Genomic DNA, 16,073 nt, shown 5'->3' with positions numbered 1-16,073 from the left:
AGCAAAGCACAGAAATCTCTGCTCCAAGCCTCAGAGGCTGCTAGAAAGGGTGCCCTGAAGTGTTCATCTGTCAGGCCATGCTGCCATAAACCCAGGGATGGGAAGTGGCAAGGGTTCCTCACTGGGTACCACCCATAGCCTTGGAAAAAGGAACACCAGGGCACAAGTCCCGGACCACCTAGTGGGTAGGCAGTGGTATACTTGAGTGTCATATGCTGTGGGACGGTCTGTATGTCAAATTGCTCTGATTGGTCAATAAATAAAACACTGGTTGGCCAGTGGCCAGGCAGGAAGTAGGTGGGACAAGGAGAGAGGAGAATTCTGGGAAGTGGAAGGCTGACGCGGAGAGACACTGCAGCCGCTGCCATGACCAGCAGCATGTGAAGATGCCGGTAAGCCACCAGCCACGTGGCAAGGTATAGATTTATGGAAATGGATTAATTTAAGCTATAAGAGCAGTTAGCAAGAAGCCTGCCACAGCCATACAGTTTATATGCAATATAAGTCTCTGTGTTTACTTGTTGGGTCTGAGCAGCTGTGGGACTGGCGGGTAACAAAGATTTGTCCTGACTGTGGGCAAGGCCAGAAAACTCTAGCTACAGTCATAGAGAATAGAGGCACTGCAAATGTCCAGACCTAGAGGCTGGGTGGTGGTACCAAGGGTTATGGTATTATTGCAGCCTGTGGAATCCAGGGTGCCCACAAAGTGTGTTCCTGAGGAGTTAAAGCACTCTGTGATACCAGAGAGATGTGGGAGAGATAAGGGGTGGTAGTGATGTTTGGCTCAGAGCAATTAACAAGTAGCAAGGTGAGAGAATCTGTAAGACAATGGGTGAGGCCACAAATGGTGGCTGTGAGTTTGACCCAGGAAGGACACACAACCAGTATTCTTTAAGGTGGTCAGGCAAAGTGTTATTCAATAGTTGATATGCAGAGGTTAAGGTCTGAAATGAGATGGTATGACAGGGAGGCAGGATTAATATCAAATAAAGGGTGATATTAGAGATGTAAGGACCTCTGAGGAGCTTTGAACCACTTCTACCGTGTCTATACCTTGGGGTTGGAGAGAGTGGGATGTGGACCCTCTGTGTTTTGAGCATGCCTGCTGGGAAGCTGTGATAAATGCCATAGTAAAATTTACAATGACCCGTTTTAAGGTTGGAGAAAGCCTGCTAAGTTAATACGTTATGAAAATTCACTTTATAGCCAGAAGGATATTTTATCAGACACAAGGCTGAGCAAGAAATGGCTAATAAGAGGCAATAGATAGCCCCCAAATTAAACTATAATTAGGTCCTGGACCTGCAACAGTCCAACCTCTCCATAATCATTTAAATCATGATAAAGAGATAATCAGCCTTGTGGAAGGGTTCCATGTAAGTTGACATTTCATTCCAGAACTTTCATTCATACCCCAGACTGTACCCTGGGTCAGTGAAGACTGTACCATGCGCAGCACCTTAGGACATGCCCGGTATTCCCGATGATACTACGCTACAATTGTCTTGCTGGTGGAATTCCCAGCTTACTGAAGGATCTGATCACTACGGAGCTGAAGACAGTGCAAACACACAAGCGAGCCAGCGGTGAGTCACCCGAGCATTGCCATGTTAAATGCACTGGTGAGCGGGCAGAAATGAAATCCGTACATTCCTGCTTTCACGGAGTTATTGTATTAGTGGAGGAGAAAAGGGAAAGACCCAGACACACATATATGCAAACTCAATAAAGAAGCCCTTGAGAGCAGAGGATGTCTCCCATGGCTATCATGTTTGCTGAGGTGGAGGCAGTTGGGGGAGGGGGGGCTCAGCGGGTAAGATCTGCCAGTCCATCATAGCATGGTGAGAGGGAGAAGCTCGCACCATTGTGGTCAGGAAACGAAGTGTTGCCTCCCCAGGCAACCTTTTCAAATCTGTATTTAGCAGGGTGCTCCAGAGGAACAGAACTGATAGACGTCTATTGCAGAGGGTATTCCTTAGCTTGGCTTACAGTGGGTAACAACAATGGCTGGCTGAACATTGGGGAGGCTAAGAACCTAGTTTCTCAGTCCATGGAGCTGAGTCCTTCAGGGGCTTCAGTCTCGTACTGTAGGTCTAGAGAATTGCTGGAGAGGCACTGGTCTTCAGTCCACATTGAAAGACCAAGAAGCTGGGTTCCAATATCAGCAGAAAGCCATGGCAAGCTAATGTAGCAGGAATCTTAAAAGTTCTTATTAACAAATTCAAACCCGAGGCCAGTTATTGGGGTCAATGCTGGTAGATCAGAGAGACAGAAGAAGCCACAGCTATCTCACCTCACCAGTTCCTCAGCTGGTCCTGTTTCCTCAGACTGGAGGCTTCTGAGTCCTCATCCCAATGGCTCTCACCTGAACTGCTGCTTAAAAGCCTGAATGCTTAACCAGCCAAATGCTGAACCAGCCAAAAGCTTCTAGTTTCTGGTCCTCATGCCTTATATATCTTTCTGCTTTCTACCACCCACTCCCTGGGATTAAAGGCTGGCTTTCTGGGATTAAAGGTGTGTGTCACCATGCTTGGCTATTTCCAATGTGGCCTTGAACTCACAGAGATCCAGAGGGATTTCTATCTCTGGAATGCTAGGATTAAAGGTGTGAGTGCCACCATTTTCTAGCCTTTGTATTTAGTGGCTGTCTGTTCTCTGACCCCAGATAAATTTATTAGAGTACACAATATTTTGGGGAACACAATAACCACCACAAGCTAAGGCACCAACAGAGTAAATTTACTCACCAAGAGGGAGAGGCAGTTAGGAAAAAGCAAAAGCTTTTCCCTCTGACCTCTGTGGTGATATTTTATTTGTGCTTTAATAAATAAAGTTTGCCTGGAGATTAGAGGAAATAACAAGCCATTTTAAGTAAACAAAGAAGTCAGGCAGCGGTAGCACACGCCCTTAATCCTATCCGTTAGCAGGCAGGATCTCTGTGTGTTCAAGGTCACACTAGGGAACAGAGGCAAGCGTGGTGACACACGCCTTTAATCCCTGTACCAACCATAGAGGTCTGGAGGCCTGTTCAGATAGGAAGTGACAGAGCTGGCCAGGAAGAGGAAGTGATGTAGCTAGACAGAGAGCAAACCAGATGGCAGAACAGCAAGGCATATAAGGTAGACAGGAAGTCGCTCCCTTTGGAAGCTGAGGAGTTGGTGAGGTAAGGTTGGCTGGTGGCTTTCCCTATTTCCCTGATCTCTCTAAGGCTTTCACCCCTATATCTGGCTCTGTGTTTTTTATTTAATACGACCATTTAGAAAATCGTCTACAGTCCTCCTTATAACCAACTAGGTCCTTCCAGACAGCATCATCCATTGTGAGAGGTCTTCTCCATTCAGTCAACCCTTCCGGAAACTACCTAAAGGTCCCTTGCCACACTAGCCTATCTCTCGGTGGATTCCAGATTGATCCAGTCAACTTAACAACCAAGACTACTCATTCCCTCATCCTTTAGACTCATGTTTAAATCGACACTCATTCCAGGAAGCAAAGGCTGACTCCATACCACAAAAGCCCATGACAGTGGGCGCCCTCATGAACAATGCATCTTGGAACACGGCTTTGACCTTTCCTTTGGTCCCCTTCTGCTGAAAACCAGCCATTAGTTACAATGCTAAATAGGCTCAATGGTTCTATTCAATGATTCTCAGACCAAGCACATAATCGCATCAACCAGAAGCTTATGACAAACACAGGAACCCTGTCCCACTACAACAGAGTCAAGAAAACTTCTCAGGCCGTTCATATACATTTGAAGTAAAACTAAGGAATGTGGGAATTCAATGCACGTGGTCATCAGGGCTACCTCATTTTTAGCTCAGTCCTTCTTATACTTTCAACAACAGTGTACTTGCTGTTTTATTGTTCACGTGATACCATGTAGGTAGTATTTCAAGTCTGTGTCTTGCCATCAGGATAAACCCTCTGCCTCTTCCATGTTCATAAGCCGAGAGTTTCACCTAGTAAATTGGAAGTGCTCTCTAAATCAGTCATGTGACTAATTCCCACAGTTTCCTCTTCCGTCTACACTCACACAAATTGGCACCTCTTTTGCCACAGGCTACATGAATGTCTCCTTTTCTAGGGCTTTTACTATAGCTCTATTTTAATCTAATTAATTAATGATTAATTGCGTTCATGTCATGATAGATACCCCATAAGACCCAGGAGCAGCATGGCCCACAGCATCCACAGCAGGGGTAAGTACCTTAAAGAAAGGTGATATGGTTATTTTGTTACATAGGAATGAGGAAAATCCTTGCCCTTCCCTGGGTGTCTATCTGGCCACTTAGTGTGTGGCTGGACTTTTATAGGCTCTACCTTGGAGTTCCAGAGAGTAAAAGCAGTGGGAACGTGTACACTGGTCAGGGGCTGCTGCCTTCAGAGAAAAGAACCGGATTATCTGCAAAAAAATCATAGGTGATGCAGCCTATCTAGGGTCCAGCAGCAGCTCAGCTCAGCATCTTCCCAGGACTCTGGAGAGCTGCAGAGATGAGAGGGCAACACTGGCCAGAGGTGGTTCTTGAGGTCCTCCAGGGGCTCATGAGGAAGTCGTAGCCAAGGGACAGACATCTACAAACTGCTATCTCCAAGTGTGATTGACACTGTAAAATGGTAGCTCTGATTCCCGCCAGGTGCAAACAGGAGGCAAGAAAGTGAACCAGCGCATCCATATCTGAATGGAATGGCAGAAGTCATAAAGCCAGCACAGCTGCTTGACAAAGATCCAGCAAAGCTGAGCCGCATGATGACTGCCGTGCCACCTTTGGTTTTCATGTCCATCTGTTGCATGCTTAGGGTACTTTTAATATTTGTACAATTTGGGAATATTGGGTTGATGGAATTTCTTATGACTTATGACTCCTTTATGCCTTCTCCCAGGAATACTGCTTCTAAACTTCCCTAGGAAAGTCCTGAACATACTACCTCTCCTGCTTTTGGGGAGATATGCTTATCTACTTGAAAGTCTTCCTTACATCTTAGAGGTTCTGACACACATAAAGAAGCCAGAGGTCTCTTTATGAGGCTATGAGGCACTCTTGAAACTCTTGAAACTTCCTGTACTTACTAAGGAACAAGATAATCAAAACAAAGTAAACTTTAAAAAGTCAACAAGACTCAGTAGGTTGGCCACAGATCAGATGGCAAGCCTCTTCCCACTGTATGCTCAGACAATTATGCAACAAAGTTAGATTAGCTGAAGTTACCTCTGCCTACACTGGGACTTATATTGATGAGTAAAGTATGAAGTGGAAAGGTGATAAAAGAATGAGATGTCAGGACCTCCTTTCTTAGAAAAGTTAGAATCACTGTGATGTCATGTGGCCAAAGAACAACAGAATGCCAGGATTAGACATATAGACAAATTCTATAAAGATATAAAATATAAACATTGTATTATGCCAGAATTTAAATAATAACAGCAGCAGCTTTGGCCTGAGGATTTTTCCTGGGCACTCTGACCACTAAGAGTTAATAACACACTGCTTGGGACATGGCAATATGCCTGGGATGACTTGAAGATTTTGTTTTGGTCTAGTGTCCTTGAAGCAACTAAAACTACCAGCCTGAGAACAAGCTGTCATATGCCTCTAGACTCTTAAAAATTGGGTTATGGGGTTAATGAGTAAAAATGATAACTGTTTATTAATGATATCAAAACCTGATGGAAAATGATTGGAAATGATAACTATGTTGTGTCATAGTTTATTAATGATGACCAAAATATGAGCAACAGGAAGTAAAATACATGTCGAAAAACAAAAATGATATGATCTATGTTTGGGGAACAACATTAATCTATCCCTGCTTACTAAATTCTGTATAAATAAAGAAGCACTCTGGCTGCTAGTCAGTCAGGTTGCAAGATTCTCACCACCACCATGGCCTGACTCACCTCCATCCCCTGCCATTTTCTTACATCCTCTGCTGGGACCTGTCCACCACCAGGGATGGCTCAGGCAGTGAATCGCATAATTCATCTTCCAAGCAAGGGATTGCGCTGACTGTCATGTGCATGGCCACTCTAACTTCCCCAAATTGGTAGTTAACATTAGAGGGTTAATACAATAGACAGGGGGTTGAAGTTTTCACCCTCAAATTATGTGGCATTAAACTAGACTGCTCCACAAACTGGCCTGAGCTAACTAAATGCTCTAAAAAGAGCAAACACTAAAAACAGGGACCATTCATATCCTACTCTGTTGTTTCCTGACTCTACCTCATATCTTCTGCCCAAACGCATGCAAGTGTCAGAAAGCTGCTGGTGAATAGGATCACAGTGAGCGAGGGGGTATCTATATGAAACAACAACACAAATATGAACAAGACCAGGCACAAATCCTTTGATGCACCTGCCTCCCCTGACTGTGTGAGCTGGATCTGGTGACTTTCTATTAAATAGTAGAATATGGGCAAACAAAGGTCTGGGCATGGGGACCTATACTGAACCACATCATTTTTGCCATTGAAAATAACCTTTATTAATTGCTGGGGGGGTGATAATTTTCATAACAGATATCTAACACATTCTAAATATATCCCCCAATTCTCTCTTATCCCCCACTCTTGCTGACCCTCTTATTTTTCCCAACTGTTGTCCCTCCTACTTTCAGTGTGTGTGTGTGTGTGTGTGTGTGTGTGTGTGTGTGTGTGTGTGTGTATGTGTTAAGCACTATGTGGGTAGGCATTTCTCTATTTTGTTCAAAGAGTTATCTCAGACTTCTAGAATAGTGCTTGGCTGTATTTACTGAGTACATGATATTACATTTCTCTACTTGGATATAGTGGCATACACCTGTAATCCCAGCATTCAGGAGGCTGGGACAGAGGTTTGCCGCAAGTAGGAGGCTAGCCTGGTCTACATAGTGAGTTTCAGACCAGCCAGTGCTGATTAATACAGTGAGTTCCTATTTCCAAAAGTCAAAACCAAACCTAAAGTCTCCTTTATTTCTTGCCTTTGAATGGGCTTGTATCACATAAAGGCCAAGGATGCAAACACTCCTGCTGGAGAACACAGCCCAGACGAGCTCATGCAGTAAGGGAGTCCTCTGTTGAGTTGTAGGAAACAACCTACTTGTGTCTATCCAAAAATGCAAAGGCACTGGATGGCTGGCCCTGGAGAAAGGCTCTCTAGCATGGTAAAGCTGACATTCTGAAGTTATGTGGTTTAGCAGTTTTCTGAGAACCCAGCCCAAACTACTGATTCAGACTCTCTAGGTGTTTAGCCCCGCAATGTATTTTAACAAGCTTTCCAATTCATTCTGATGCACCCTAAAGCTTAAGAACCACTGATGCAGTGGGAGAGATGGGTAGGAAATGAGCTAGACAGAGGATAAGTGGACAGCTCATAGTCTACAAGAAGTGCCAATTGGGTTTGAAGCTAAGCAAGGAGATGCATCAAATTCCCCATATGTCCTTTAGAAAGTTAGTATAAAGACTGTTTGGAGTGCATGGGTTAGGCCACATGAGGTATATTAGAGACTCTGAAGAACATTAAACACCAGAAAAGGAGTCAAAGTGAGACCAACTCCCCTTGATCAGACTGGTTTCTGACCAGATGTGGCAGAAGGTTGTCCAGTAAAAATTTCAGAGGATGAAGCAGAGTGAACGCCCTTATTTGGATTTAGAATACCCTCCTAGGTTCCATGTGCTGTGGACGTGGTCCCCTGCCCATGATGGAAGGTGTCTTAGTCAGGGCTTCTATTGCTGTGAAGAGATATCATAACCATGGTAACTCTTACAAGAAAACGCTTAAGTGAGGTGACGGCTTACAGTTCCAGAGGTTCAGTCCATTACCATCATGGCGGGAAGCATGGCAGCAGGCAGGAAGACATGGTGCAGTATACATCTTGGTCAGAAGGCAAACAGGAAGTGGACTCAGGCACTGGGCGTGGCCTGGACATATATGACACCTCAAAGCCCACCCCCACAGTGACATGCTTCCTCCACCAAGGTCATACCTCCTATTCCAACAAAGCCACACCTCCTAATAATGCCACTCCCTCTGTGCTTATGGGGGCCAGTTACATTCAAACTACCACAGAGGGGTGTAGTCTCCCTTAGAAGAGATACAGTCATCTAGTTAGCTTCAGCTGTCAACTTGACACAGCCTCAACTGGGCGATTGCCTCCATCAGGTTAGCCTATGGATATGTCTGTAAGGAATCCCCTCAGTTGTTAACTGATGTAGAAGAGCCCAGCTCATAAAGGCTATGCCCGTAGGTCAGTGGACCTGAGCTACATAAGAAAGCTAGCTGATTAGCCAGAAAGCCACTCCCGCCCCCATAGTCCCTGCCTCCGCTCCTAATTAAGGTCCTGCCCTAGCTTTTCCTCTGTGATGGCCTGTGTCAGGAAGCAGAAGCCAAATAAACCTGTTCTTCCTCATCAGGGTTTTATCACAGTGACAGCGTAAAAACTAGAGCATCGTGGGAGGGGAGGTGTGTGGGAGCAGACGTGTGCTATGCCGGGCCACCATGCACACACTCAGGAAACAAAGATGTTTCTCCCTTTCTGTTCAGCCTAGAACCCCAGCCCATAGCATGAGGCTACCCACATCCAGGGTAGATTTTCCCTTCAGTGAAAACGCTCTACAAACCCCTCAGAGACACACCCAGAGGTGTCTCCTAAATGATGCTCAGTCCAGTCAAGTTGATAATAAAAATGTACTATCTGAACCTCACCCATGATGAGATTTTGCTTAGTCACATGGTGCCACCACGTCTCACCAGAGGCTCAAAGCAGCATGGTCACGCACCCTCTAAAACTGTAAGGCAAATTAAGCCTTTACTCTCCATGAGTTAACTGCCTTGGGTATTTGTTCGAGTAACAGAAAGCTACGTGGCATTATGAGGCGGCTCACAGTCGGATGAAGCTGTGTGGTACAAGACACAAACAAAAAACCTGGGACAGCCCACGTGGGTTTATCAGAGACTGGAAATAAGAAGTCCAAACCTTGCCTCATTGAGGAGCTGAGAAAAGACGGTATCATGATCTTTCAAAAACGAAGATTCTAGTTACAGCATAAACTGTAATAAGTACTAACCACAATTTCAGCTTCTATGATCCCCCGGCTCAAGAACAGCCCTCTGAGAACCCAGGAACCTGAGTGCACTGTAGAGGTGGCTGTTTACCTACCTGCCAACCTGAGGACAGTTAAACATGGCGGCCAGCAGACAAGCCAAGATCACCACCCCTCTGGCGGGCTGAGAGTGTCCTGCTCAGGGTGGCCCACCCTCAACCCCAGAGAAAGATGAAGGAAGCTGTCAGGTTCGAAGTGATAAGTAGGGAAAGAATTAGACTCCTCAACAGTGAAAACAGACAACAGATGGGTTTTCCTGGATAGTTGGTTTTCGTCAACTTGGCATAATCTGAAGTCATCTGAGGACGGAGAATCTCAACTAAGAAAATGTCTTCATAGGATTGACTTGTAGGCGAGCCTGTAGACGTTCTCTTGGTTGATTTGGAAGGCCCAGCCTTCTGTGTGGGGTGCCACCCTGGACAGGTGGTCTTGAGTTGTATGTATAAGAAAGCAGGCTGGCATGTGGAACAAGCCAGTGAGCAGCATTCTCCCACCCCACCCCATCCCCACCCCCTGTGATGCTCCTCCCTCCAGGTTCCTGCCTTGAATTCTTGAATTCCAGCCCAGGCTTCCCTCAGTGAAAGAACTTATAAGATGTAAGATGAAATAAACTCTTTCCTCCACAAATGGCTTTTGGTCATGGTGTTTTATCATAGCAATAGAAACCCTAACTAAGATAGTACCCCCACAAATGCACACAATGTGTTGGTTTAAAACTTTTTGGGGGCTGGAGAGATGATGGCTCCGCGGTTAAGAGCACTGGCTGTTCTTGCAGAGGACTTGAGTTCAATTCCCAGCAACCACATGGTGGTTCACAAGCATCCATAATGAGATCTGGTGCCCTCTTCTGGCCTGCAGGCATACATGCAGGCAGAACACTATATAAATAATAAATCTTTAAACAACAAAAAAAAAAAAAAAACTTTTTAAATTGTTTGGGTATTGTCTTAGCTAGGGTTTCAATTGCTGTGATAAGACACCGTGACCACAGCAACTCTTATAAAGGAAAACATTTAATTGAGTGGCTTACAGTTCAGAGGTTCAGTCCATTATCATCACGGTGGGACATGGTGGTGTGCAGGCAGGCATGGTGATGGAGGAGGAGCTGTGAATTCTACATCTTTGATCCACAGGCAAGAGGAAGTGGTCTGGGACACTGGGTGCGGCTTGAGCACCTATGAGACCTCAAAGCCCACTCCCATGGTGACACATTCCCTACAACAAAGCCACACTTACAACAACAAAGCCATACCTCCTAAGAGTGCCACTCCCTATGAGCTATGGGGCCAGTTACATTCAAACTACCACAGGCAGAAATGCTGATAAGAAGACACTTGTGCTCTCTTGTATTCTGGAAATGTCACAGGGAACCAAGGGGTTCAGCTGGAAAGCCAGAAAACAGGCGTGAATGGGGACCTGGGTTTGTTCTTTAAACGCTCAGAAAGCGAAACAGCGCTGGACGATCCTAGCAACTGGCAAACAGGGGCAGCAAAATCCGATGTTCAAGGATTGCCTGAGCTATATGAGAGCCTGTTTTTTAAAAAAAAAAAAAAGTGACCACGGTTATAGTCATGATTCCAGTACAAATCTAAACCACCCAATAAGGCAAAGTGTTGTTGATGTTGTTGTTTACCATCGGGATCCCGATTCTCTCTAGAAAGCAGCCTGTCTTCTCTGATTGGAGCATGGGATGCCTTGGAAAGGGTTTTAATACTCAGGTTGGGAAGAGCCACGCACGAGTACTTTTTGTTCCTAGTTGCCATGGGAGGAGTTAGCGGGCCACTGCAGGCCGGAGTGGTCGGCCAATCAGAAGGCAGTTCGGCCACAGGCAGGGTCCAGCGTGGTCCAATGAGGAAACAAGCTTATCCCAAGCCAAGAGTGGGTAGCGGCAACATTCTGAAGCTCCTCCCCCTTCTTCCTGCCGTGAGGGTCCGTTGCATATGATCAACAGAGAGAGTCCTGAAGTCTTGAGTGCACACAGCACCTTCGCTTTCACCTTGTGGCCCCCAAATGAAATAACCGTATCTGAGAGATGCGTGTAGTCCTGACTTTGATAAACTCCTCCAGCAGATGGCAGCACGGAGCCAAGTATCGAGGTGAAACCAAAATCTGCTCTGAAGTTAGAGGAACTTAGAGATACCTAAAGCACAGCTTTCTGTGCTGTGGCCTCTAAACCAGCTGGGGAAGGATGTGCCTCCACCTCCACTCTCCCTGCTGGACACATTCCAGTCACGCTCCTGTACTGTGTAAAATTCAGGGACCCCGACCTTTGTGCTATCATTTATTTATTCTTCTTATTGATCTTATAGTGTCATGTTTTTACTTTAAGACAGGGTCTCATTTATTCCAAGTTGGCCTCAAATTACTAAGGCCTTGAACTTCTGATCCACCTGCTTTCACCTCGAGTCATGCACCAGTCTATGTAGTGCTGGGGACAGAATCTCGAGCCTTGTGCAAGCTAGGCAAGCTCTCTCTCTCTCTCTCTCTCTCTCTCTCTCTCTCTCTCTCTCTCTCTCTCTCTCTCTCTCTGCTCTCTCTCTCTCTCTCTCTCTCTCTCTCTCTCTCTCTCACACACACACACACACACACACACACACGGGATGGGGAGGGCAGTCTGATGATGTCTGACAATGAAGATGTGATCTCAGGAAGTGACTTCCTCCCTTCTCATGCCCACTGACCTCCTGCAGATGGGTGACAGCTGTCTTTGCTCCAAACTGTACAGGGACCTCTCCTGCCTTCACTGGGGTGCAGGCTCTTCATAGACAAATTAAAGGGATGTGTCCTCTAGCAGGTGGGGGAACTTGGCTTTGCTAAATTCTGGCCATATCTCCAGGAAGCCAGGTTTGACTTCCCAATGAGAGTGCAAAAAAGGAGCCACACGTGGCACAAACCCCTAATGGTAATCTGAACTCACAAAATGCATCACACACAATAGGCACTCAATACTAACCGTCCTTAAGTCTCTGCTATCCCCAGTTCAAACCCAATCCCAAGAGACCCATTAAAGCCCTGGATGACTCTTGATCCCTTCTCAACATGAGTCTCCACTTTGTTCTGACAACTCCAGCCAACAACCGTCTGCTAACAGTTCGGGTTTCGTTTCCATTCAGGGCGGTATAAGGGACTTGAACTTTGGAGGCTAAACCAACTGGAATCCTAATTCTGATACTCATTAGCCACTGCCACATATAAAAAAGAATAGAAATGTTACCCATCAAACTCTTGAAGTTTCAGATGTACACAGTCCTTCTATTATGGCTTTTTCTGCAGTTGAATCCCATTCTCATCTAAAATGACACATGCTATCCAACACACAGCCTAGCATACCCTTGCTAATTGTGGTTCTTTGCATAAGGGTCCCCATATGCTTAGTCATCAGGGAATGGTACTACTTGAGAAGGATTAAGAGGTGTGGCCTTATGGGAGTGGGTGTGGCTTTGTTGGAGGAAGAGTGTCACAGAGGGTGGACTTTGAGGTGGACCTAGGTGTGCTCACTCTCCCCTCCCCTCCCCTCCCTGCTCCTCTTTCTCTTCCTGCAGATCAGGATGTAGCTCTCAGCTACTGCTCCAGCACCAGGCCTGCCATGCTAGCCACCATGCTCCGCGCTATAACAGAACAAGCTTATGAAACTGTTAAGCAAGCCCCTAACTAAACGCTTTCCTTTGTGAGACTTGCCATGACTAAGACTGGTATGTTCTTCTCCAGTCTCCATGGCTTCCCCACCACCTGTCCTAACTTACCTTGTCACATTTCTGTGCTCGTGCACTTAACCGTGCTTCCTTGGATTAACTTTCTCCAGCTGTTAATACTCTCAAGGGTGAAGACATTGGATGTAGGGAAGACTTAGCACATATTTCTTTTTTTTTTTTTTTTTTTTTTTTTTTTTTTTTTTTCGAGACAGGGTTTCTCTGTGTAGCTTTGCGCCTTTCTGGAACTCACTTGGTAGACAGGCTGGCCTCGAACTACAGAGATCCGCCTGGCTCTGCCTTCCGAGTGCTGGGATTAAAGGCGTGCGCCACCACCGCCCGGCTCTTAACAATTTTTTTTTTTTTTTTTTAGCACATATTTCTTAAAGGAGGCTGGAGTTAGCTACAACCCACTTGCTGACTCTCATCCTCCCTTCCTGAGACACTGCTCAAGTGGCAAGACAGGCTTCTTTGTTGGCTTTGTCCTTGGGCCTTTCCTCCAGTTTCCTAAACGTCACACTGAAAGGTACCAGGAGGGAGGTGGTACCAGCTGGGATGCCTGGCAACCTGGGAGACAAAGGGGCCAACAGAAAGGGGCCAAGAGCATCCAAGAAGTTGAACAGTTACCAGTTCATGTCCCCACACTGCACTCATGCTAACTAACTAGGTCCACTCCTCAAGGTTACTACTGCCCACTGGGGGATGCCTTTCTGTACACTGTGAATATACGTTGTTCCCATTGGTTAATAAATAAACTTTGGCCTATGGCAAGGCAGCGTTAGAGGCAGGTGGGAAATCCAAGGAGAGACAGGAAAAAAAGGTGGAGTCTGGAGAGAGATGCCAGCTACTGCCGAAGGAACAGCAAGATGCCAGCAGACGGCAACGCCACAGCCACATGGCAACATATAGATTTATAGAAATGGGTTGCCTTTAATCCCAGCACTTGGGAGGCAGAGCCAGGCAGATCTCCATGAGTTCGAGCCAGCCTGGGATACAGAGCGAGTTCCAGGAAAGGCACAAAGCTACACAGAGAAACCCTGTCTTGAAAAAAAAAGAAAAAAGAAATGATTGATCTAAGATGAGTTAGCTGGCAAGCAGCTAAAGACATAGGCCATACAGTTTGTAAATAATATAAGTCTCTGTGTGTTTACTTGAGACCAAGCGGCTGTGGGACACAGATGGGAGAGATTCCTCCTGACCTCAGGGCTGGGCAGGACCAGAGAAACTACCACCACAACTGCCCGTCTTGCTATTCACTGTGCAGTTTCTAACACAGCATTTCCTTTGTGCACACACTGTGCACATTTGTGCACATGCATGGGAGCCAGAAATGTATGTCTAGTGTCACTCACTCACAATCTCTGCTTTTTTTTTAAAGACAGATGTGCCAATTTAGGTACCCTGGACAGCCGGGACGCTCTTCTCCACTTCCCAGGTGCTGAGACCAGCGCGTCATGGATCCTGTGGATCCCACACTTGCACAGCAAGCTCTTTGCCGAGAGGTATCAGCCCATCCTCTGACACGAATTTCAATTCTAGCATCTATATCAAACGCCAGCAAGCCTCCTTTCCCTACACAGACCACTCTCAACCCCCCGCCTGGTTGAGTCTCATCGCCCAAGCATGTCAAACGTGTCCCCTCCAATATTTACTCTGGGAATACGTGTTCTCAGGGACCTTGAGCCATAGGCCTGTGGTGATATTTGTGCTTTAACAAATAAAACTTATCTGGGGATCAGAGGACAGAGCCAGCCACTAGATTAGACATAGGGGACAGGCAGTGGTGGCACACACCCTTAATCCTAATACTCTGGATCTCTGCAAGTTCAAGGCCACAGTGTAAACAGAGCCAGGAATGGTGGCACACACCTTTAATCCCAGCATTTGAGATCTCATGCCTTTGCTTGGGGAAGACACACACCTTCCTTTAATCCCAGGAAGTGATTGATGGCAGGAAGCAGGAAGGTATGTAAGGTGTGAGGACCAGGAACTAGAAGCTTTTTAGTGCAGTTGAGCTGAGATCCACTAGAGTGAGGACTCAGAGGCTTTCAGTCTGAGGATTCATGGAAACAGGATCGGCTGAGGAGTTGACGCCCTGGGGTTGGCTGTGGCTTGTTCTCTGTTTCTCTGATCTTTCAGATTTCACCCCAACATCTGGCTCCAGGTTTTTTATTAATAAGACCTCTTAAGATTCGTGTTACACAGGCCACTCATGACCTCTTGGAATCAAAACCACTACAAGGGCCAGCTACTCTCTAAGATTCTTGAACCTCAGTTCCTTTAGTTCCCAGAACACTGACAGCCTCCAGGCACTGACTAATCACAAGTATTGCTTAGTGACATTTCATCTCCATTGGGTTTCGCAACTTGAGAACACAACACCCTACCTTACAGCTTCTTCGTATTTCTGCTTCGCTGCACCTGTCTACTGTTGCCAGTGAGTTCTTCAAACGCAAACCGTGGTTCTGTTAACAGCTGAGGGTGGGCATGCCAAACTGATGGGTTTCTCGTGCGACTATCGACAAAACATTAAGGTTTCAGCACGTAGGGATGTGGAGATGCACAGAGCAGGCTCAGCTCCCCACCATCTTCCTTCCTGGAGAACAAGGGCTGGGATGCAGAGCTTTGCCACCACACAGCACCCAGCAACAATTAACCATATACAGACTGGGTCTTCTTCTGATGGAACCTTTCTCAACGAGGAAAGCTGCTAACTTCTACATGTTTTATGGCTCCTGGTCTACCAGGGACGTGTGTGTGCACTGACCTTGAGAAAATGAGGACTGCATTGGATCAGACTGGTGAGCAAGGCCTCTAGTGAGATGTCAGGGGATTGAAAATGTTTTTTGTTTTTGTTTTTTTTTTAAAAGATTTATTTATTATGTATACAGAAGAGGGCGCCAGATCTCATTACAGATGGTTGTGAGCACATGTGGTTACTGGGAATTGAACTCAGGAACTCTTGAAGAGCAGTCGGTGCTCTTAACCTCTGAGCCATCTCTCCAGCCCTGAAAATGGTTTTTATTGGAACAGGAAATTGGTCTTAACCTCTCATTTAGCCTGGCTGGAAATTCTGTTGCCTTTGCTCTGGTGGTAGAGCCCCTCCCTGGCCACGTAATCCCACACACAGGAGGAGTATGTATGCAGTTAACACACCAAAGCCCTGTGTCCTTCCAAATACCACCACACGGATTCCAGTTTCCTTTGCAAGGGGCTGCAAATCAGCTGTAGAAAAGGCCAGCAAGAGATCTGACCACTGAGGTCTGCTGCTCCCAAAATGGCAAGGTCCCAGAACCTACAAAG

This window comes from Peromyscus leucopus, chromosome 17 (genome assembly GCF_004664715.2).
Source record: "Peromyscus leucopus breed LL Stock chromosome 17, UCI_PerLeu_2.1, whole genome shotgun sequence".
Taxonomy (NCBI): Eukaryota; Metazoa; Chordata; class Mammalia; order Rodentia; family Cricetidae; genus Peromyscus; species Peromyscus leucopus.
Note: the sequence above shows the minus strand (reverse complement) of the source record.